The sequence below is a fragment of the Calidris pugnax genome, unplaced genomic scaffold (genome assembly GCF_001431845.1).
Source record: "Calidris pugnax isolate Ruff unplaced genomic scaffold, ASM143184v1 scaffold44, whole genome shotgun sequence".
NCBI lineage: Eukaryota > Metazoa > Chordata > Aves > Charadriiformes > Scolopacidae > Calidris > Calidris pugnax.
The window spans coordinates 49,958,869-49,983,574 of NW_015094506.1; positions in this window are offsets into that span (position 1 = coordinate 49,958,869).

Below are 24,706 nucleotides of genomic sequence, written 5' to 3' on the forward strand. Positions count from 1 at the left end.
CCAGGAATACAATGGAAAAATTCAAGAACAAGCCAGAAATTTTACTGAAGTCCTACAACTTTGTAAAAGATAAAATTTTTGGGGAGCCTCATCTTTCCCAAATTTCTGGGGAGGGAGTTTCAGCAATGGAAGAAAAGAGTACTTATATATCTCTTTATTTGTCAGGATAGCAGAAAATCTGGACAGACTTTACATTCATTTCCCCCTATTTTTTTACTGCTTTTTACCTGTTACTGAAAAAGAAATTCTTTTTAAATACAGTGAACACAACAGATTCAAGGAAGTAGCTTCTTATTTTTTAAGATATTTTTCCTTTAAAAACAGAAATTACTGCCCCCAGTGTATCCAGAAATTAATAAAATCAATATTGGTTAAAAAACTAAGGTGAAGTCCTGACCCACTTGACACACAGCAAAAAAAAATTCTCATTTTTCTGCATGTGTCAGTGTGACAGTGCCTAAATGTAGATGCCTGGTCCTGGTAACAGGCTTCAGAGATGGCCTAGCAGGTTTGTCTCAGTCAAAGGAGGCAGTTTGGCATCTGAGAATGGGCTCTGCAATAGCTAGTGTATTGGACAATAGGACAGTGAGACATAGTGAAGAAATATGCCCTCTTCAAGGCCTGGAGTATGTCTGTCTCTTGAGCAGAATCTCAAGGTCTTGTTTCACAGATGCTAACCCTGCATCGAGATGTCCTGGGAATATTATCAGGGTATCTAAAGTGCCTCTAAGCTAGAAACACCTCCATTTGGACGAAGAGCATAGATATATGAGTGCATACTTATTTTCTTATAAACAGCAGAGAGCACTTGGGCTACCTTTTCATTTTATCAGGGTCAGGGTACTGGAAGCAAGGAATTTAGATGCAACACTTTTCACACAGAAACAATTATAAGGATAATTTTGTTTATAAATGTTAATTTCATGGCCTATTCTTTCCTTTTTTCTTTTTTTCTAGTTTGTTTCTCTGTCGTGTCATTTTTGAAAGACAGATTTTTTTAGAGTTTTGTGAAACCACAGGTCTCAAAACTATGACAATGCTTACAAGTAACTGCCACTGTCAGTGGCTGATAGTTAAGCATCCAAGTTAGCTCAACATGTCTTTGAAAATGATCCCAAAGTGATGACACTAATAATTTTGATTATGAAGTGGAGAAGACAAATGATAATTAACAATTAATCTCCTACATATATGTTAGCATTCAAAGTAAAAGAATGATTATGTATTAAATATCAAATGAACTACCCAATTCATATAGCAAAGGCAAAATTAGACTCTACATCAGGAAGGTATTTAAACAGGCATCTAACTTCAGTAAAGAGATGCCCACTGATACGTATTGTTTAAAAAGAGGAGAAAAACGGAGTTAGTGAGATAAAATAGCAAACAATAGGACTATGTAAGTATTTAAATACCTTTGGGGTAACTAAGGATATGTTTTGCATGAAGGAGTAACATAAAATTCAATTTATGGATATACTTTCAGCCAAATATTTTAATGGTATGCAACAACCATAATATGAATGTCTGAGAACAAGTTGTGTAAAAATTGAATAAGGGTCCTGAGATATGTGCCTTTGTGCGATACCTTTATAAATCACTCCTGCAGAACCAGAGTCAGCATCCTGCTATGCACAGCTGCTTGCCCAGAGAACTTCAAATAAAAAAAAAAATACAGAAAAATAACTAATGTGGAAAAACACTATACAGCTGAAAAATTAGACAAGCTCAGTTTGTGCTGGATTATTAGTCATGTATTGGCAAGTACTCATTATCAAGGGTGTCACCAGCTCAGAAGTTATTTTGCATTCTGATGTAGCCCATAAATATCCAGTCACATGCTAAATAGTAATTTTTGCCCATGTTATTTTAGCATGAGATCTTTTAGCCATTTGGGAGCTCCCGGGAATGTTTTGGAATTTCAGCATACAGCACAACTGGAGAAGCAAGCCCTTAACTAAGCCAGTTATAAACTATTATGTTCTTACAAAATGGATTATCTATGTGCAATAGTTATCTTGCGACAGCTGATCACACTTTGTTGAGCTGAGCCAGTAAAAAGGCAAGTAAGATCCAGAAAGCTAATGGCAACTAACACATGGTTCATTGGATTGCAATAGAAGACTAACACTAATAAAAAATCCTTCCACAAGTAGAAGTGAGTCATGGCGCTTTGGTTATAAACAAGGTCCATTTCAGAGAATGCCCAAGGAAGATCCTGCCCCATGGAAGTGGAAAGAAATGGTACTTTTAGAGTGAGCAAAGAGGCTTCACAAAGGGGGCAGATGATAGTACTATCCAAACAGTTAAATGCATTTGGAATTTCCAAAATGTTGAATCTAAATGAATAAAGTTTACTCTAATGCGCACACACAGAAGATGAGCAAGGAATGCTTTATCCATTCACAAAGAAAATGAATGAAGTTTTCACCATTTTTCCAGATGCATTAGATTAAAAGGAGATCAAGTCGAGGAGACTGTTTCAGACTGCTAAAAGCAAATACTCCATTAAAAGCAGATTAACACTGAAAGCACAATTGTTCTACACATTTTTCTTAAAGATTTTAATGTCACCTACTAGGGTGCAAAATACAGATGATGACAGGAAATGCTAGGTCAGAGACGAAAGGTGAATTCAAGGTGATAAGTGTCTTAAGAATAGAAAGAGAAAGAAACTCTGAGTATACCCAGCCAGGAAATCTTTAAAATGAATTGATATGATGGCATAATTTATGCCTTTCCTTCAGTGGTATTGTACTTATTAGTAACTAGAAGATATCCATGCAAGATCTGCAATGAGAAGAGCAATGAGAAGAGTGGGGGATTTTTTCTTTTCCTTTTTTTTTCTTTTTCTGTGAGCAGAATTCAGCAATACCTACACGGAAATACAAGGCTCTAGTTTACATTTACTGTAAGACAGGCTGGGAATTGCATTCAAAGTTGAAAATGGGAAGGCAAAATAACATAGGTTCATGACAGTTGGATAGCCAGAGACAGAGGATAGGTTTTCTAGCATTTATATTCTTTAAAAACTGTTCTAGATTAATAGGTTTCTATTGCCAAGGGTTTGACATTCCTAGATATTTATTAGTTTTTCCTCAGATATTTAGGGGATAGTTAAGAATTATTGAGATTTCATTTTATTGGCAATCCAAGACTTATTTCTAAAATATTGGAACACAGTCATGTTTCAGGGAGAAATCACTAGAGCAGGAAATCTCACTGGCAAAAAGTTTTTATGACAATAACTGAAACAATCTTTTAGACTGAGTGGGATTTGTAAAGGCTTTTACCTGCCTCTAGATAAAAGGCATGCTATGTCTTCAAGAATACAAGAAGGACAAAAATGAGCAATAATACCTAGAGACAAAAGCAGTAGACAAATTCCTACTTGCATTATTCATGAGTGGTCATTTGACTCAGAGGTCAGGGTTTTGTTATTTATCCACCGACCAAAGTAGCTCAAGGAACATCAGCACATTGTGATTGCAGAGTAATGCAGCAGTAAAAAGGAAGCATATTGGCACTTAACAATAGTTTGGAATAGTAAAGTGGTGCAGTGATACAGTAAGTGAAGTCAATGTCTAGTTAGGGGCTGTAATTGTTCACGATCCTGTCTGGAAATCTGGTTTTGATGTTTACACTCAAGGTTCTTGGTGAGCAGAGATTTGGCCAGACTGGTGGAAAAAGTAACGTGTTTTTAAAAAGTTTAGCTTTTAGAATGGTTTCCAGCCATAGCTTTGGACATTGAAGATGCATGGCCACTAGGATCACAGAGCAGTCCTAAGCAGGGGTTTAGGATTTGGGCATTACTAAGACAATTGTAAGATCTGTAGATCCAGTGCTAGTGATTTTAGGCTGTGGGCTTTTTATTTTGAAATGTCCTCAAATACAGTTTTTTCTGGCCAGCCGTTTAGTCAGATTCATTAGAAATATATACCTATTTCTCCCTTTTTTCCACTTGGTTACAATATTACTTTCTTTAAGAAATCCAAAAAAGACTTTAACAATAATGCTGATTATTTCTGTCACCTGTGGCTCAGTAGATGGCTTAAGCAGTACATGAATGTATATTTGGAGCCCAGACAAAACCTCAGTGGAACCAAAACTAGACTTTAAAAAGTACATGCCATGTTTATGTAATATTTTCTAATATTTCATATGCAATTACATTTAGTGTCTGGCTGCCCTCTAACTTACCTGCCTCCACTTTGTGGTTTTCCCAGTCAATAATTTAAACATAAAAAAAGAAGAAATCTTTTTATCTTTGTCTGTTTTATGGATTTTAGGAGCTGAGTCAAAGTGAATTTACCAGTGGGCCAGACAGGGGTGTACAAAGATGAAAATAGATTTCAGACCTGTTATTTAATTCAGGAAGCATCTGTGGGTGGTGAAAATTAAACAATGTCATCTATCTTGAGTTTTACTGGACTTGAGATTGCTTTTCCTCTTCTATAGGGAAAATAAAGCTTTAGCAATCATGGCTAGTCTAAATGGGGCTTTGTTTTTACAAAGAGATGACCCTAAATATACAAATTTATTATCAGATCCATATTTTTACCAAAACTGATGGTTTTTAGACATGTAGTTATATTGCACATAACAGAATTTGAGATTGTCATTAAGTTCTTGCATGGATCCAGATCATTGCTTTGCTGACGGGTGAGCACATCCAGGCCCATTCCTCATTCTAACAAATGGGAAATAATGGCATTGTCTTGTTTTTCCTCAACTCCACATAATTTGGCTGCACTTCCCTCTGCAAGAACAAATTGTTTAAATCAAGTTATGGTATGTATACCAACGGCAGTGGTAAAGCTACTTCAAAGTATGTGCAGAAAAATATCTGGCCTACTGCCTTTTCCCCAGAGAAGATGTGGAACAGCTGTTTGGCCAGTGGACTCTGTCCGCTCAGTGGAGTGAAGCACACATGGCCCTCTGCAGAGGGGGCAGATGCTGATGCCGTTGCTGCCAAGTGATGCAACTCAAGTTCTTACTCTGTGGTGACATTCTCTACTCATAAGGTGCAGATCTATAGAATTGCACCACTTTGGCCATCTGGTTTTACATCAGAATATGTCCCCAGTTTTCAGTAATCTGTAGGTTAAGTAAAAGTATTTCTGGAGTCAATATTGTCTTGTGGGAGCATAACCTAGACTATAGACGAGGTTGTTTAAGATTCCTCTTCTAATTTATTTTTGAGCTAGTAATATTTAGATTTCTGTTAGGGTCAAAAGGGAGAAATAGAAACTTGTAAGGTGTGAGTCATTTTTTGGTAACTAAATTATTTAAAGTACGTCAGACAAATCACTCTCTAGAAGTGCTTCAGTTCTTTGTCAGTCTACAAAAAAGGTCTTGGCACTAGTTAATGCCTTTGTGTGTCCACATTGCAAACATTTCAAATTAGGTCAGATGAATCTCAATATTTGCGCAGAAAATGCTCACAGTGGCTTAGAATAATTTGATAAGACTGGAAATAAGATAAATTAAAGATTATTAGAATTATTCTTTCAAAAGTTTACACTTTCATAGAAAACTAAGACTGAAAGTTTAGAGAATGCTGATATTACAAGTGTGCATGTATGTATGAGGAAGTGTGTACATTCAAATGCCAAATCTTCTTTTTTACAGTAGTATGTTCTTTACATGGGGGCAAATGTTAGTATGCTGCTTTAAATAAACATCTAGCATGTCACATTGGCCAGGGGCAGACATTCAGAAAACAGTCTATGAAGCTTTCTGGTAGACAATCATACAAGAAATTTTCAGTGGGGAATTCCTCCTTACTAGACAGTGGTGGGTTTTATGACGTGTACAATAAGGGATCAGAAAAAAAATCTGAGTGGATGAGAATCTCACTTATCTAAGGACATTCACATTAATGTCTCCTGGAGTACTTATCTACTCAGTGGTCAGAGAAGAATAAAGCCTAAAAAATAAACTACTGAACTACTTGCCTATGTTTTTTTCTTGCTGTTCCTTTGTTAATTCTTCCGTGCAAATGCACATTCCAGTACCCAGAGTTTGTATTGCTGTGTTAGCATGCTAAGATTACTATAGGACTTATTTAAATTAATAAAATATTAGGTCAAAGAAGTGTTTGGGTGTTGGGAGCAGTGACATTAATTAATATTTGCCTTCTTTGATTGGAAGAAATGCAGAGTTCATAGGCTTTAGCTTGAATGAGGTGATAGTATTACAAACAAGTTAGGGAGAAAGGCTTAACTGTACTCTACATAAAGAATAAAGTTGGTAAACAAATCCCACTTGGATTACAAGGAGGCTACAGAGCTTTGGCAGCCTTGCTTTTGTATTATTTTTGCCTTGTGTTGTTTTTTTAATTAAATGAAGCAAGGCAGAGCATTCAGAGCATGACTCAAGCTATTGCTAAAAGTACTAAATTAGATTAGTTTGGCATTTAAGCCCCAGCAATCTTGACTCAAATGCTGGGACTGTAAGGAAGGGAAGCCTTGAGGAGCGAGGCTGAGGTCATTGCTTCTGAAAAGTCAAGTCCACGTACTAAACATCAACACACAAGACTCTTCTTAATATTTTTTCTGTGTCATCCATATGTCCTGGTTATGCAGTATGTCTTAGCAAGACAGTTTATTAGATATTTCTACACATAATTTGGGAGGGGGTAGGAAAGAGGGAATTAAACCTGTAGGAAATTACAGGACATTAAACATGGGGTGTGTGTAGGGCAAAGGCACTGCATATGGCTAAATCTTCTGTGTTTTTACAAGTGTCCTTTTCCAGAATGTGTCAATCCACTCCGCATGTGCTATCATAACATTAAGAGCTTGTGCTGCGTCTGGTCCCAGCCTAGGCACCACAGAGCGCACCAACCGGAGGCTTCCCAAAAAGGGGAAACTCTCTTTATCATAAGACTGAGACAGCTACCTAGATTAATAACTTTTTAAAATAAATTAAATTTCTTTACATGTCATGTTACTAAAAAGAACCACAGTTCATAAACTGCAAAGATCCTCTTTTGCCCATGAAGAAACCTTACTCTTTTTTTAAAATTTATTTGTTTTTCTTTCTGTTGGATTCTAGCTAGAGAACTGCAGTCTTAATATAAGGTGAAGACGTAGAATCATTTAGAAAAAAAAGAAGATGACATAAGGCTTAAAGGTTAAGTAGGTTCTTGCCTACTTCAGCCCCCCGATTAAAAAAAAAAACTCATACACTTTGTACAGGCATATAATGACCTTTCATTTATTTACCACTGTCTGACAGCAAGCTCTCTGTGCCTTCAGATGTTTGCAGAGCACCCAGCTCAGTCTGACCTCACTTCTTACTGAGGCTTTCCTGTTACTCTAATGCCAATATTTACCATCCAGGATTACTAATGCTTGTAAGGCCATATGTTGTTTCTGCAAGGAAGTCTGCCTAACTTCGGGTGAAAATCACATTTTATCTAATAATGTTGACTTATCTGAACAAATCTAAGGATGGATATCAAACATATTTATCAGAAAGGAAAGTGTCTTATGCTTATGATTTATTTTGAAGGTATGGCCTATCAAATGTCATGCTACTTTTTATTTAAATGATTTTCACCTGGGAATGGAATTTTACATCCTAGGTTTGTGACATTATTTTCATTTATGACGTGCCAGTTGTAAGATACAGGTCATTATCAGACAGTACGTAACCGACTTTAATTTGTCCAGTGATAGGACTTTGCTATACTGGATAAATTTTAAATGTGTCCCTTTAAAAGACCAAAGCATTATGCTTAGTCCCATTGTATAAGTGGTGCAAGAAAAGTTTCTGCCTATGTACATGAGTTCTTGGGGAAAAGAAAAAAAAAAAAAAAATACCTGTCACCTTCTCTCTTCTTTACAAGTTCATAGAATAAAGTATTATAGTGTTTCCTTATTGTTCCCTCCATAATAGAGCTCAGTGCTGAGTTCTAAGTCACAGACCTGACTTGAGGGTCTACATGCAAACAGTGTTACATTTCCACATGACAGGTTCTAAACTTCCTGGCTGTAAAATGCAAAACCATAACTGCATAAACAGTGATTACTGCACCTCTGGAGCAGATGTTTATTGTTCTAACAATTTCTTCCTCTTAACAGCCTTCCAGTGATGCAAATAAAGCAGTAATGAAAATCCAATTTGTTGAGTTCAGTTTTGTAGAAGAAAAGTGAAAAAAAAAATTTTTTCTTTAATGAGGAAATTTTTAGAACAACCAAGATTTCTAAACCCAGAAAAAAAAACCAACAAAAAAACCCCCCACAAACCCCCCCCCAAAACCCAAGCCAAACACTCTCATCCTAAAGACATATGAAGAATTTTCAATATCACTGACCATAAGGGGAAACACTGTTTTGTTTAGCCACTGATTCTTTACCCATATTGACCCATTAGTGTTCAGCAAATCACCTTGGATCCTGATGGTTTTTATGCCCAATATACCATTATAGTTCTTTTCACTTTTCCGAATTATGCAGAATTTAATCTACTCCAAACAACACTAGCGGAAAAGATAATATGGAAGACAGGGTCACACTATAAATATTTATTGGGCCAAGCTAAAAGTAATAATATAACATGCATCTAGAAAACTAAATTCTTGATAAAAGTAGTTTTAAATGAGTCCCTGCAGAGCTATTCCGAGAGCCTGTTTTGTTTTTTGTAAGGAACAAGTTCTTTGTTAAAAGAATAGAAAGCAATTCTAAAGACTGCAGCAAGTAAATATTTGCTTCCATAAGAAAAACACAGCAAGAAAAGCAACAACAGTAGAACAAACCCAAAAACCCAAACCAGAAAAACTCCACAAAAACAATACCACCTAAAATGGAATCTAATAGTAGATCCTTGACACATTCTTTTTCCTTTATGGTTGGACTCTTAAAATAAATGAATAAATAAATACATAAAATCACGCAACAGCAGAACTCATGCTGGTACTACTTGCATGAGTAATATCTACTTCAAACTGTATGTGTTGAATTTTCACTGTTATGATAATCCTTGACTAATAGGTGACATATTTCATAGTCTTTAAACATAAAACTGTGTACTAACTTCTGCTAACTCTTCAAAAACATAATTGGTTTTGTTCATGGAAGCATGCATTGTTACATTGTTACAAATTCATGGCATTTAAAATTATTTTTTTATGATTTATTAGACATGGAGGGTTTCTTCTAGCCTGGTATCATGATAAAAAATAGAAAGAAGAAGAACAATAAGAAAAGAAATGACAAGTAACAGTTAAAATTTGCAATCAATTTTTTATACCTAGAGTTGTTTCTAAAAATTTTTAAAAAGTTGCACAAATACAAAAAAAAAAGTCATTATCTAACTTATATGGTGACAATTAATTTTTCAGTGGATACTGTTCTAAATAAAACTTGTCTTCTTTTTACTAGCTTTGCCAGCAATATAGATGTTTTAAAATATTGTTGTCATATTAAATACTAGAAATATCATTTCTAGTCTGAGCTGAATATATAGCTAGGTAACTGTTCATCTCCTGTTTGAGGCTCTCTGGGATTCAGAGGTTAGGTATGGCTACCTAAGTTAAGAAACCACATACAGGACCATGAGTGCCACGAATATACTCAAACAAGACTGACCTGAACATGAGAAGACAGAGATTGTCTTTTGCCATAACAGTCTCAGGGTCACAACTCTGATTTTCGATGAGGAAATCTGGATTAGATCCTTCCTTGTCCAAGAGTTTGCAATCTGTTTCTCAGGGAAGAAGTTGCTAAGCTGCGATCTGTTCAGGGGAAGAGGAGAGGACCCTGTACCCCTCCTGGTCCTGTTGCCTGCTGTACTGTCGATCACATTGTGTATGAAGGACTAACAGAAGTCTATTGTCAACGATCAATAACTAGAGCATCAGCAGGAAAGAATGTCCAGGTAGGCTGCTCAGGTGGATATTAGCTACATTTTTCCTGTTCCTAGAATATGCTACAGGAATAGTGACTGTGCTAATGCTCCAGTCTGAAGTTCCCTTCAGGCTGCAGAGCTCTCCTATAAAGAAGGCACAGTGGTGACAGGACGTCATGCTTTGCACTGGATCAGTGCTGGTGGAGGTCATAGCCTGGCTCAAACAAGATCTGCCTGTTCATCCAACTGTTGCCAACAGCCTTCCCTAGGCAGGTAAACTAGTGCTGCTGTTGCCTAGAAAACAGTTATCATTAAATCAGCCAGCAACGAAGTGTCAAAAATACTCAGTTAGTAAAAGCAGCATTGTTAAATGTAAAGGCTGTAGAGCAGGCAGTCCGAGTACCACTAGCTATGTTGTTCTCTGCCTGATGTGTATTACTGAAAAAGCTGCACTGCGTTGTGCACAAAACAAAGATAAGTTTCAATAGCTTGAGAGAGAGTTAACATACAGAAAATTACTTTTAAATGCCTTAGCATTATAACAGGCAGAGCTTCAAATATTCAAATCAAAAGTTGTTTCTCATAAAAAAAAAAAAAAGAAAATAAAAGGTTAAAAACCAAACCAAGCTAAGATTAACACAAAGTCACCTACTTTACCTCCATTATGATAATACCTCTGCTTGTTCCTGGAGAGATCCAGTGTGTTTGAATGCCGTGGAGTACAAATTATCTCCGCCTACTCAAGAAACTCTGCAATGTGTCTTGCTTGCAGGGCCCTGTTGGGCACTGACCCGTGGTGCAGATTTACTCCCCGCATCATCAATCAGGTGTATGAAGAGCATTATTAACTCTGTCTCCACCAGAACAATTTGCTAAATAAAGAAGTGTACCACTTTTTTTTTTTTTTAACTTCAGTTGTAAACAGAGAAACACAAAAGCCACAAGTAACTGTAAGTGTTTTCATTCTATATTTGTGAGTGGCTATTTTTAACTCACGACTTGTTTTTTGAAAGTGAGGAAGAGGGAAATGCTATAAAAAGCCATGCTCTCATTCAAATCAACTTATGTACAAAATAATTGCATTGACATTATCCTGCATCTACACTGCTTGGTGTACTCAAATAAAGGATTTGATTCAGGAACTGAAGTTCTCGTTGAGAGAAGAAAACTTTCCTTGTGTAACCTTTCGTGCTTCCTCTGGTTCAGAGAACTTAGGGGGTGTTTTCATTAGCTGAGTGAGTTGGATAGAGATATTGTGCTGATACTAGTTGCTTATGTATCGAGTCTCAAGTCCAAATACAGTAATCTAATAACACCACAGGCAACCTGTATCCAGGCAGTTCAACAGCATAGAAAGAAGTCAGGAAGTCTAAGACTTTGATGTACTTTTAGGTAAAAAGCTTTGTGTGTTACAAAAATGAAAGGGACATTGTATGTCTTTTACCATTTCTAAAGATGCATTGTGCTGTATGGAATGGATTTTGCTGTCTTATGCATCAGTGTTACACCTACGTAATTCCAAAGCTGTGCTGGACTTCCACTGATGCTGCTGACAAGAGATTCAGGCCCCAAATCTAAAATCCAGTACATTCCCAACACAGAAGTGCTTAACTTCCAAGACATATGACCATAGCTGTCTATAAACTGGCTGTCTCTGCTGATGTGTTGGCATAACACTGTCATTGCCTGTAGAGATACACACAAAGTGAAGATCTGAATTTTGCACTTGAGCAAAAATGAAAACAGTCAACACACAAGAGGTAGATTGGGCTATAATGATGTTTCCTGGCTAACTAATGTGAGCTACATTAATTTGCAATAATAAAGTCTAAATAGAAAGATTTAGTACAAGTGACACTGTGAACATTTAAGGATTCTGAACATTATTGAGAATAAACAGAAGCTTAAAGCCTGGACAGCAAAACCAATCCTTTCTCATACAGGGCGTTGCCTGAAAAAATACTGAGAAGGAATCCCTCCTCTGGGACGTATAACTACTGCACAGGCTTTTTCCCAAGGGGACGGTATAGACAGATGGTTGTAAATCCTCTGGCTTCTTTCCCCACGAGCCTTACTCCAGACTCCAGAGGACTCTTCGTTTGAAGGCAGATTGAGCAACCACAGAACTACACTTTTCTCTACAAGTAGCTGCAGAGCACAGCTCCTGCTCCAAGCAGAAGGGAAGCACATTGTTCTGCTGTATTCTCAGCTGTCCATCAACTTTTGCTTTAGGCTGGAGAATTTGGCTCTGAGGAAATGTGTTTAAATTCATCCTATCCTCTGGTGGATAACAACAGCCATGCCTGTGTTACCTTGTGTAGTAGAGTAAATAATCACTGGAAAGCTGGCAATTATAGTTAAACACAGGGCAACGATTTTAGAAGGAAGAAAAAGCTGATGGCTTCCTGGCTCTGAGTTTTGTATATTTCTCTACATTTATTACTGTGTTGAAATGTTTCCTCAAACCAGAATGATGCAACACATAATCTCTTGTTCAGCTGAAACTGTAGATGGGAGAGAATACAGGGAATACAACTCTAATCAAAGAAAATAAGAGTAGACATTGGATCTGATCAGGCAGTCTGGTTATTTTATAGCTATCCTGGCCTTTAAGGAAACAGATCTCTTTCCAAGCAGAACCTGTTAGAATGCAGACGTTTTTTGACATGCTAAAAGTCTGCATTTGTTTGATCTTGACCAACAATCTGAATGTATATCAACAGAAAGAAAGCACACATCTGCCACAACAGGCATGTTTACAATCATTTTAATGACACCATTAGATTCTGTTTGCCAGTGTTCACTTATTTCAAGCTTTTATTCGAAAAACATGTGAGCTAAGTTTACCACCTGTGCACAATGGAAACACCCCATTTAAATGAATAATTTTAATGGCAATACATAGCTCAATAGTTTTCTTCTGTTCACCAACATAATTGTGAGAGCACAATTATGTTTACCCGGAATACACAGAGTTTTTGTGTTCCTGCAGAAGGTTTCTTTTTGGTGGAGCCTAGGCTAAAAATTTCTTCAAACGGTTTTGCATGCTTGCAAAATACACAAACATGATTTAAAGACAAGCAACTTCAGAAAGTTTTTTCAGACAACAGGTGGGATTAGTTTTAAATGTGAAATCCAGTCCTAAGAGACATCTGAAAACATCTACCCACTATGTTAAGCTCCTCTGGATTTACATGTTTTGAGAAAGTTAAAGAACTTGTCTTTGAGGGCTTCATGTTCCCACTGATGTCATTGGGAAAATCCATGATAGTGTCTGGAGAGCACAATTTAAATTAAGATTAAAATTGTGTCACACAAATAGTCAGAGAGACTGAAGATACAGTAACAGACTTCCACTGCAGATGTGATAAAATTTCTGATGTTGTATTAGTTAAAATAAACACACAAGTATCTTCTCCACTCAGATTGATGTTGTACTGCTACTAAATCCCTCAGAACCTCAGGCACTGGCTGCAACTCGTTGTGCAAGAGAACCAAAGAACAACAAAAAAAGGCTGTCTCAGACACAAAGAGCTTAGCATCAAATCCATAGTGTTTAAATCTCATTGAGTGGATGGATATTTATAGTTTAATTATCTAACATGTAATTAGCACTCCTTCTATAAAGAGAACAGAACTGGGATTTACATGTGATATTGTTGAGATGTTACTGGAAGTTGTGTGCTGCACAATACAAGCTTTTGATGTAAAGGAAAATGGTGATATTAATACAGAGCACAGATCTGTCCTATCAATTTGCTCAAGGGCACTGAAGAAAACCATTGCTAGACAAACAGCAGTGGTGAAGGTCTGAATTGCATTCAGGTCACCTGCCCAAATCAGTATGCATCTGTGTAAGAAATTCAGCTGGAATCAGAACTGTACTAAAACTTGGTCTCATTAAACTATGCATGATTTTAGCACCAATTTTCAAAAGGAACTTAATTATCTAAAAAGACAGGGTTCAAAATGCACATAAAATAGCCACTGACTGGAACTTCCAGAGAAAACCTGTGGGGATTAAAACCATAACAGAACAGAGCAAACGAAAAAATCAGCTAAACCACAGCTTTTTGTATTTTTCAGTTTTATGAAATGAAGTTCCAATGAGCAGTTCTGAGTTTCAGGCTTGTTTTACTTTTTTTTTTTTTTTTTTTTTTTTTTTTTTTTTCGGAAAAAACATGTATTTTTTTTTTTTTTTTTTTTTTTTTTTTTTTTTTTTTTTTTTTTTTTTTTTTTTTTTTTTTGTTGTTTTTTTTTTTTGTTTTTTTTTTTTTTTTGTGTTTTTTTTTTTTTTTTTTTTTTTTTTTTTTTTTTTTTTAATTGCTGGAAAAACATGATTAGATTCCAGTTTCCAATGAAACTTTCAAAGGGAACAAAACCTCCTTTTCCTTAGACCCACTATGTTCATTACAGCTAGGCTAAAAAAAAAATAGTTTTCTTCACGTGACATGTTCAGTGTTGTTTTCTTACTGCCTCATATTATCTTACATTCCTAGAAGGTAACACCACTTCTACATCCTGGAAAATGAGATATATTACCATATTAACTTTTTTTCGGAAATAATGCCCATGCAGAATGCAAATTGGGATTTTATGGTTTTGTTAAGAGTCTTAATTAAAACTGACTGTGATTCTTAAATTAAAAAAAAACACAACCAACACAAAACTAAACAACATCTAAAACCAAAACAATATATACTTGAATAAAGCATAAACCTTTCTTGCAATCAGCATTTTAAATTACTGGCATTAAGCATAGAAGAGAGCTGCTGGCATTTACATTTGCAAACAGATTTGCAAATCATAGCATTATTCAGCATCTTGGATTATATGGTGTTTTAAAAATGTCAGGGGCATCTTTTCAGCAAAGCATTTAATTGCACTCTTACACATGTATCTAAGTACCACTGAGCTACGTGAAAATGTATTAAAACAAGGTTTGAACATGTACTTACATTTAAGCACAGTGTTAAGCACAATGCTGAACTGTGCTCTATAACATTTCTATTTTCCAAACAATCAGTAAGCCACTCTAGAGTATTTACGGATGTTATTTCATATTTCACAGGTGGGTAGTTAAATAAAATGGATTTTTTTTTTCCTTCAGGCTGTTTTAAGTTGTTTTTATAAGGAGAATTTTTTATGCGTTTCACTAAGCAAGTTCAGCAAGCTGAGCTCTGACACGTGCAGTGTGTAAACCAGGTGCCCTTATTTGCCCGCTTACCTAGAAGGCATGATTCATTAAGAAGGGGGATTGCCTATCACCACCTTGTATGCAATAAATGTTACACTGCAAGTAAATTTTGCAGGAGTTTTTCAGTTAAACTCTCAACAATCCATGTTAACTGGGAGGTTCTCAGTCGTCACAGAACCACTGTGTTGGGAAAGCACCTCTGGAGACCATCTAGTCCAACCCCCTGCTTGACCATGGTCAATGACAGCAGGTTGTTCAGGACCATGTCCAGTCAGTGGTTGAGTATCTTCAAGCATGGAGAATATACAGTCTCGCTGGAGCAAATTGTTCATCTAACTTCACAGTAAAAAAGGGTTTTCTTATGTTCAGATGAAATTGCCTGTGCTTCAATTAATGCCCACAGCCTCTTGTCTTGTCATCAGGCACCAGTGAGAAGAACCTGGCTCTGTCTTCTTCATTACCCCTATCAGGTAATCAGACACACTGCTAAGATCCATTAACTCTACCATTTACTTGGGGAGGTTGCTCTAGTAATTCATTGTTCTCATTGAAAATATTTCTGTCATATTGAAATGAAACCTCTCCCAGAGCAACTTGTACCTCTTGCCCCTTATATTCTCCATGTGGCTCCTTGTGAAGAGAGAACCTCTCTTGTCTTTGTCCCTGACCTTTAAGTACTGCAATACTGTGATAAGCTCCCCATGAGCCTTCTCTTCTCCAGGGAGAAAAGACCTAATTTCTAACTCCTTCAGTCTTTCCTCAAAGGCCAGGTTCTTCAGCCCCTTGATCATCTTTGTGATCCTCTACAGTCTTTCCATGTTTTTCTTGAACTGTGGGGACCAGACTGGACGCAGTATTCCAGGTGAGTCCTGACAAATGCTGAGTAGAGTGGGATGATCACGTCTCTGTCTCTGCTACTAATGCCCCTGCAGACACAGCCCAGGATCCAATTTGCCTGCCTTCCTGCAACAGCACACTGCTGACTCATGTTCAATTTGATGTTGACCAGGACCTCCAGGTCTCTCTCAGCAAGGCTGCTCCCGAGCCACACAGATCCCAGCCTGTACTGGGATGTTTCATTTTGTTGTCACAGGTGCAGGACCTAGCACTTGTCTTTGTTAAACTGTACATGTTCTTGCTAATCTACTCTTCCAGCCTGCCTAGATGTCTCCATAAGATGGCTCCTCCCTTCTAATGTGTCCATCTCGCCACTCAGTTTAGTGTCATCAGCAAATTTGGTGAGGGTGCTTTCAATCCCATCATCCAGGTCATTTATGACTATGTTGAACACCATGGGGCCCAGTACTGGCCCCTGGGGGGCCTCACTTACAACAGGCTGCCAGCCTGAGTGAAAAAATATTTTTCCCACTCTCTGAGTGTGGCCTGTTAGCCAATTTCCTACGCATCTCATAAACTACCTATCCAAGCTGTATCTTACCAGTTTGTCTGGGAGAAGGCTGTGGGAGATAGTGTTAAACACTTTGCTGAAGTCAGAAGTAAATAAAAACTGAACTGAAGGGAAATGCCTAAGTTTGGCATGATGATCGAGGATATTCAGGTGTATTGTATCATTCATCAGATGAACTTGCCCCAAGGTTAACTTTGTGCCCATGTTTAAAGAGTTTTGAAAATCAGAATGTGAAAAATATAGAAATAGAACACAGTCCATGCTTCAAAACTGAAGTACAAAAATATTTCTACTGTCCTCTGCAGTTGCATGGCTTTTGGTGACCTTCTCACTTTTCCTTTCCCTTTCCTTTTTCCTTTTCCTTCCCATTTCCCTTTCATTTCCCCTTTGCCTTTGCCATTTCCCTTTTTTTAGTTCTTTTTGCCAAAGCACATTAAATTTTTTTTCTCCAGAAGAAATTATTTTTCATTTTGCTTTATGCCTTCTACTGTGCAACTGTCAACCTAAGGTCACTGACCCTCATACCACCTGTACTTTACAAAAATATAATAGGAAACAAAACTTACCTCTAAGACCCTGCAAGTTTGAAGTGCATAAATGTCTGTCATGCTGATAACTGTAAAGGTATCTTGTAATAAAAATATAGGCATCTAATCATCCACCCATCTTTTGGGATAAAAAAACTGAATCTCCTCAATTAGAAGATACTTTCTTACGCTTTGGATCTTATGGGAAATATGCAATACTTTTCAATAAGGACTAGATGCAAGTAAGGAATATTTTAAGGAATAACTTGAATCCCACTGATAATTATATGGTAGATTGACAGTTTAATTATACAGACAATATTAACATAAGCTTTTACAATCTATGATATATTGAACCTGCTGATTCAAGAAGTGGTTGGGAGGGTCTATGAAAATGTGTTCACAAGTACCTGATGGTAAACGCGCGGGCAGGACCACTAATTTCACTCAAACTGTGTTCAATGTGAGCCATATTAATGCAAGGCTGAGTTTATTGTTATGGTATAGCCAAAGGCAGTAGAAGTTTTCATCACTTGTCAGTGGAAATCTTTTTCCCTTTGTGGATTTATCCTGCATAGAGGACAGTCTGATGAGATCAGGGGTCAAGAGTCCTAAGCCCAAGGTGTTTTTTTAAAGGTGTATTTAACTCCAGGGAATTGACACAGGTAAATCAAATACAATTACAGAGGGCAAGGAGAGTAAGATTTTAAGGAAATATCTATTCCAAATAGGCAGAAGAGAGTAAAAGAAAAATGGTTCGGTTCTTTTTTTTTCCTCCCCCTTTCTCCCCCAGCCTCCTACCCTGCCCAGTAAATGTGCATGACTAAAAAAAAAAAAAGGAAAACAAAAAATCACAGGGGAAATAAAGCCAGAAAAGTGAAATCAAAGCATTGTACACACTGCAACTATTCCATAAATGAAACTGTTCAAGGCTTTGCTTGTGCATCCCATTGAATTCACTATTTGTCTATCAGTTAAAACAGCTACTTATTTTCATACAGGATTTTTGTTGTTTATTGCTCTAAGAGAGAAGCATCTGTACCGTGAGGGGCTCTGCCTCAGCCACATTTCCCAACTGTTTACTATAAAAAGACAAAAAGAGAGTTTTCTGCCCTCTCCACTCTGATTCAGTGTGCACAGACACCTGCCACTAGTGTATATGTTTCCTTCTGTTGCAAATTGAACTTGATTTCTACAACTCCTGACTACAAGCAGGATCTGAAACGTAAAAAACTGCCTGTTCATTTTTCAGTGAAATCCAGCATATGAGCGTAGGAGAGTTCTGCCCCACCCTGTTCTCAATGTGCCAGCTCCAAGGTCCTAAAGAAACATGCCTAGTACAATAAAAGCCCTTTTTCATAGTCAAAATGAATCATAAAAGTTCTATGTCTGGTCTAAGTTTAGACTCAGAGATCCAGATTCAGGTAAGGATTCTTGGTATATCTCTCAGTATACTGAGGAAATCTGGGAGACTGAATCTGTTCCACATAGGGCTGTCCAAATGCCAGATAAAACTTTCACTGGAAAAATCATAAACCAACTTTTTCCTAAATAAATTGAGATATACATTCTTTCCAGTAATATTTTCTCCTATGACAGCAGATAACAGCTGGATTATACCACACAATCCTTTGGCAATGTATTCTTGATTTTTATTAAAGTATATCAGGTGCAAGTTAATCGGAGACAAAGGGACAACACCTGACCTATCAGAGAAGATGAAAACTAATTTATAGGGGCAAAGAATCCTATTAAAACTATCCAGGTTGTCTCCATTCTATGTAAGACAGCCATGTTTTCTTGTGTCCCTTTATTCCATAATAACTTCTTTCAAACTTTCCATATTCTACAAAATGTCTGCACCATTTCACCCTGAGGTATTTTTCCCCTTCTTTAAAGAACCATAATGGCCTTTTTCTTTTTTAACTGTGCCTGGCATATGTTGAAAGGTATCTTCTAAGATTTCATTTATGATAGCTCAAAAATGTATGTCTTGCTAAGACTACAAAGCAAGCTAATGGTTTTAAAAGCACAGCGATGAAAAGCCTGGCAGGGGAGTCCGTGCTAACTACATGCACGGATCATGGAAGAGGGTACAAGAGGTCATTTTTTTCCCTCCTTTTTTTTTTTCTTTTTTTATTTTTTTTCTCCCCCGTATACAGGATCAGTTCAGGTTGCATTGGTTACAGCCAATTGCACAGTGGCATTCTTTGCCATTCATCCTCGTCCAAATCCTTAATTACGGTCTACACAATCAGCTGGAGCAAGAAGTCACAGTCCTGTATTGTTCCATGGCCAGTGCTTAGCAAAAAGGCAGGAATCTGATACTTAGTCACAGTTTGCAAACACTGTGTCTGAACCACCTGAGAGGGTCACATTTTTACATTCTGAGACAATTTATTAGTAACGGTGCTTGTCACTTGGAAATCCCCCTAAAGCTCCTTCCTTACTTGCGTAGGCCATCTGAAGGCGGCTTTCGCTCAACAGTGGTTTAAGTGAGAAGCGAATAAAATAAGCAATCCACCCACTTGAAGTCATTTACAAGAGTACAGAGAATCCTCATTCTTTCCTTAGAAATTGTCTGTTAAGAACTTCAAAACTAGCGATAGACCCCTTGATCTGAAAAAAACCAACCTGAGAGATTCTTTCACATCTACGAACTGCTTTGATGCAGGCCTGATGCAAGCTTAACTGTTTATATATATATTTAAAAATCCCCCATTAGACTTCAAGAGCCAAAAGAGAAGTCACAAATGTTCTTCTTATACTACTTACGTGCTAAACACTACCTCTCCACAAGATACTGTACAAGCCACAGAGAAACATAGAATTGTAAGTCCCACGTCAGAGACCTACCTCAACTTTTATTTTCATTTCATTTAAGAAGGTGAAAAAAAGAATAGCAAAACAGCCAAACAAGGACATTTTGTTAAAATACAGTTTACTTCATGGCGCAAAACCTTCAAAAATGTCAAGGAAATTTGAAAATATTGATGCTTCTTGAGCTTTTAGATACAATACAGCAAGCTCAGAGGGAAAAGACTCTAAAGTCAATATTAATACTCCTGAAGTTTTAAAGAAGTTTAAGATCTGTCTATGTGTAAGCTGTTATTAAGTGTGTGCTAAGATGTTCCGTATGATCTGCAACATTTGCTCGGTAAAAGTAGCCTTATTAAGCTGAACCAATCTGCTGAAAATAATATTCTAAACCCATGATGCCTGACCTGCTGGAGCCCTCTGAAGTCAAGGAAGTATTTGTACAGCTAAAGGTTACACTCTTCATGCAATTATTTCCCAGAAGAAAGCCTTCTAGTTCTCCAAAAGGTGTCAAAATGCGCTGTGGTCAACTTATTTTTTTAAGTTTTTACAAAGAATTTAAGGAAATGAAGTTCGCCCCTCTTTAAAGAGCACAACAAAAGTAAGACAAAAGACATTTGTCTCATATAATTTTGGCCAGATTCTTTCTTAGAAATATTATCTCTATAGTAATTTATCTGTTTTTTAAATCAGCCTTTCTATTCTTTTTATGTTCTTTTGGCTACTATTCAGGAATTTATCATTACATAACTTCTGGTTTTATGACAAGACACAGGTGTCACTAACCAGGCAACATAACATTGGTCTTGCTTACAACCAGGATGTTTGATACAGCTTTTTAGGCTCATTGCATTCACTGAAGATTGTGTGGGTGATTTGAAAGGTGTGAATAAGGAAACTTGAGGTAAGGACTGGAACACAAAAACTCAACAAAAGAGAAACACAACTTGTAAGAGGTGATAGAATTTCAAAGTGCATTTTAAAAAGAAAATATTTTCAGCAATTTTGACTGCCTGTTAAATTTCACAGGAGGACAAAAAGTCAACCTTTCAGTGAAAAGAGAAAAGGAGAGGAGGGCAAACAACAGATAACACATTTCTTTTGTCCAAATGTTTTCTTTCTTTCAAAATGGTAAACATCCCTTTACATTTACGACAGTAATTACCAACTTTGTTAATGTATCTTTTTATAAAATATGTTGCAAGCATCCTAAAGAAATCAGGTCTTTATCTAGTACCGTTTACTATTACAGCCAAAAGGGTGGGTGGTTTACCCAGCAAAATTTCTTATTTAGAAGCGATATGCCAATAAATAAATAAATAAAATAATCATACATGAGATATACTGGGGAGATGAAAGACTAGAATCAACAAGTCTGGGAAGAGGCAGATTTGATTTTTCTTCTGTATTGTCCAGAGACAGTTCATTTTTCGTGTGCATCTCATATTTTCTGAATTAACAATGAAAGTAAACTATGGTGTCTCCCAATACCCCAGGCCTAGATAACTGCAATGCACAAGAATGACACAAATACTGCTGAAATAATAGTGTTTCCAACCACCTGGTAATTTCACAATGATTTTGAACCTGGAATTTTCTGTGAAATTACTCTGATATGTAAAGTCACAATTGCTATCTTAAGCCTACTTTTTGTTTCTTCTGTGTACGGATGTATTTAAGACTATACAGTTGAGAACAGCATTCTAGAGTTAATATCCACCTGATGTCTTGATATTAGAAAAATAGTAAGAAAAAAATTAAAACAACGCAGCATGGCATTCTGAAAATATGCCTTATTATTTTAGCAATCTAATCAAAGTTCAATACTGGAGTTAAATAATAGAATCATAGAATGGTTAGAGTTGGAAGGGACCTTAAAGATCACTGAATTCCAATCCCCCTGCTGTGGACAGGAACACCTCCCACTAGACCAGGTTGCTCAAACTCACATCTAGCCTGGCCTTGAACACCTCCAGGGATGGGGCACCCACAACTTCTCTGGGCAACCTGGGCCAGGGTCTCACCACCCTCACAGTAAAGAATTTCTTTCTAGTATCTTATCTAAATCTTCCCTCTTTCAATTTAAAACCATTACCCCTTGTCCTATTGCTCCATTCCCTGATAAAAAGTCTCCTATAGACCCCTTCAGGTACTGGCCGACTGTTATAAGGTCCCCCCAGAGCCTTCTCCAGGCTGAACAACCCCAACTCTCTCAGCCTGTCTTCACAGGAGGTGTGCTCCAGCCATCTGATCATTTCAGTGGCCCTCTGCTGGACCTGTTCGAACAGGTCCATGTCCATCATTGTTTCAACTTCTTAGCGTTGTGTTTCCTACATGATCAGAAAAATAATGAATAATTGTGCAGTGGAGAGAAAGGGGGATGTTTGTATGTGTTGCTGAGCTTCCTCTTTGTTCATAAGCAGGAAGGTTAACCTTCCTTACATGTAACAATAATTTAGTATAGCATGGATTTAATAACACATGTATCTCCAACTGAAGAAATGATTTTGCAGTATCTCTTGTAGAACATATTTTTCTTTTTTATCACTGTTGATATGGATGAATTTTCAGTCTGACGTATTAATGAGAAGGAAAGGAAAGGAAAGGAAAGGAAAGGAAAGGAAAGGAAAGGAAAGGAAAGGAAAGGAAAGGAAAGGAAAGGAAAGGAAAGGAAAGGAAAGGAAAGGAAAGGAAAGGAAAGGAAAGGAAAGGAAAGGAAAGGAAAGGAAAGGAAAGGAAAGGAAAGGAAAGGAAAGGAAAGGAAAGGAAAGGAAAGGAAAGGAAAGGAAAGGAAAGGAAAGGAAAGGAAAGGAAAGGAAAGGAAAGGAAAGGAAAGGAAAGGAAAGGAAAGGAAAGGAAAGGAAAGGAAAGGAGGGAAAAGAAGAAAAGAAAATTCTAGACGCTATTTCTTCAGTTCAAATATAAGCTATATTCAGTGTCTTTAGTGTTATATAATAAATTCTCTACACTTCTGAATGTATTCAGTTATACGGAAATTTTCAAGTACACACTCCAGTCCCTAGACTGCATTCAGACACTTAAAAGAATACTTTCTGTGTGTAGAGCAATCGTATATTCATAATTGCAAAGAGGTCTTGTAAATGACACTTGTTATCCTACTTATTCTCTCTCAGTTACTTACAGATCCAGTTAGTCCAGTTTATAGAGACAAATTTATATTATTTTTTTTTTAAGAACAGGGCCTTTGCCTGGAATTTGAATATAAAACTTTTTAGTTTTTAGTCCATTTTATGGTTGCTAAGAAGTGGCATATTTTTCAGTAAGATAGCAATAGTACTGGAATGCAAGGTATACATGAATCCTGCTTATATGGTACTAATAATTTATCTGTCTACATAAAAAATCAGACAAAAAAAAAAAAAAGCCAGGTTGAATCCCACTGTGTAGGCATTTTTTTGTTCATAACCATACTTTGAACCAAAGCTGACATACTCATAAGTGAAACAAGAGGGTCTTGGTAAGATACTGCCTTTTAATTTCCTAGTCTCAGTCATATCCAACAGTCAGCATTTCAAATTCATTTATCAGTCTGTGCTTTTCAGCATTTGAGAAGTTCTGTGCTTGGTATGGTAATGTACTTCTCTATTGGAAAAAGAAAAAAAGAATCTTATGTAAATAAAACATACTCAAATGTTAATATTTACACATAAATGTTGTCAGTTCAGGAAACACACAATTAATAACATTTAATGTGGAGTGTCACTTAAGCCTGAATTGGTTTTATTAAAGGAAGCAAAATTCTGTGATGCCAACATAGGTGATAATTAATCTAAAATATGTAATCTCTCTAGTCACATCCAACTTATAAACACTCTCTTATACTACATTGCCACCAGTGCTTTAAATGGTAAATGCATTATTAGAAATTTTTTCCCAGTTTGTATTATTAAGGCATCAATTAGGACAACTCACATACTGTAAGTACATTTCCCATATACACTTGAATATGCCCGACATAAACCTATTTGGGGACTATTTGTTAATTTAAGCACATCTGGGACTTCCATTTCCACTATTTCATTCTAATGTAGTATCTGGCCTTAAACAGACATGACTCTTACTTCTCTAAGTGGGTTCAACCACAAACAACCAGACTCATTTCCATGTCATAGCATGTGTTTTCAATTACACCATAAATTAATCCAATTTATTTTAAAAAATTCTTTTTTTGTTCTTTTGTTTAGAAAATGAAGTCTGCAGAAAGCATTATAACATATTAAGACTTTGGCCTTGTTAATTACTGAAACTATTTTTTCAGAAGAGTGATTAGAGCAAATGCAGTAATAAATATTATAGTGTTTTATAAGCAAATTTGCCGTACTGCAGAACAGTAAGTGAAAAGCATTTCTGTTGAACTCTGAAGTTGCTACCAATTTCTTCATATTGCATTTACATTGAATCTTACTTACAGCTGTGATAGCTGATGCACGATAGCCTGTGTTCCTTTTCCATTTATCTGGCATCTGTTTGTTTTATAAAATAAATTCTCTATATTGTACTTTAAGAATGTTTTGATTTCACTATTTTTTTTAATAGTAGTCTAAGTTTTTGTTGTGTTATAACAAAGTACATCTAAAATAATTCTTCCAACATCAAAGGAGTTATCCATGATTCTCTGCACTACAGTCAAAGCAGGATTGGGCTCTGTGTCCTTCGCTGAAGGACATACTCAGAGCGATGGAGTGAGTGGCTACATGCACAGTTCACATGCAGACACACCAGTGTTTTATACATCACCAAATGAATTCCTAATCATTACTGATTTAGCCCCCTCTCAAATTCCAAATTAACATTCTGCTCAAGTACCAAAAAAAAAAGTTTTATTTTGTACTGTTTGATAAGTGACTTTATTCTCTTACCGCCATATTTCCTTCATCTCAT